Source organism: Penaeus monodon, chromosome 28 (assembly GCF_015228065.2).
Source record: "Penaeus monodon isolate SGIC_2016 chromosome 28, NSTDA_Pmon_1, whole genome shotgun sequence".
Lineage (NCBI taxonomy): Eukaryota > Metazoa > Arthropoda > Malacostraca > Decapoda > Penaeidae > Penaeus > Penaeus monodon.
The window spans coordinates 35,355,272-35,356,023 of NC_051413.1; the positions used below are offsets into that span (position 1 = coordinate 35,355,272).

Sequence of the window (752 nt, forward strand, 5' to 3'; positions counted from 1 at the left end):
GTTTGTATTTTAGCTAATTACACGATATTCTTATCCTTGCGATCATACATGACTAATATGGAAATACCGGACCTTGCAGTTGGGGACACGCATGTGAGAACATTTCTTTCTTTTCATCATGACTAACAGATTTTCGTTTTTCAAAAAATCATCGGGAGGAAATTAACACCTTACAATGCAATTACGTCCACGTATATAAAGACAAATTCTGTAAATAATGCTTTCGGTTTGAATTATAGAAAAATAAGTCAGTGCATGAAACTGAAATTCTGAAACAACAAAGCATATTAAGCGTAATACATAAACATCCATGGCTGTCCTGCTGCCCGACAACTGCTTCGAATACCAGGGCGCTTAGAGGGCTGAGTGTTCACAGCGGTGATTGTCGTTATCCTTATCTTTGTTACACTTCTCTTATCAAAGTGACGAAGCCCCGAATCGATTTCACTGACATTCACAGTCGAAACTGTCTGTGTTGTCTGGATTCCCATGAAAAGACAATGCGAACGGCAAATTATTTGGCACAAGACCTTTCTCCCGATTATGGCAATGCTGTTTCAAGCGATTCCTAAGTGTGTTTGGTGTTTCTTTATCAAACGATCGTCCGATGGCAACGTCGCTGATTATTGAGGGTGGAGATTAAGATTTTTATCATTGCCTTTATCGTCATTTCAAACTACGAACACACGATAACGACGAACGGTCTATTTACATAGGAGTTTTTGACACGAAAATTATGTGTACGTCTAAAG

At 38.8% G+C, this 752-nt stretch overlaps 1 protein-coding gene across 1 annotated transcript in view; it reads right to left on the reverse strand.

Annotated features, from left to right (window-relative positions):
- LOC119591562 (protein mesh-like) overlaps positions 1–752 on the reverse strand; it is a gene marked incomplete in the record, with an annotated part of 19,450 nt that overhangs the window by 13,278 nt on the left and 5,420 nt on the right.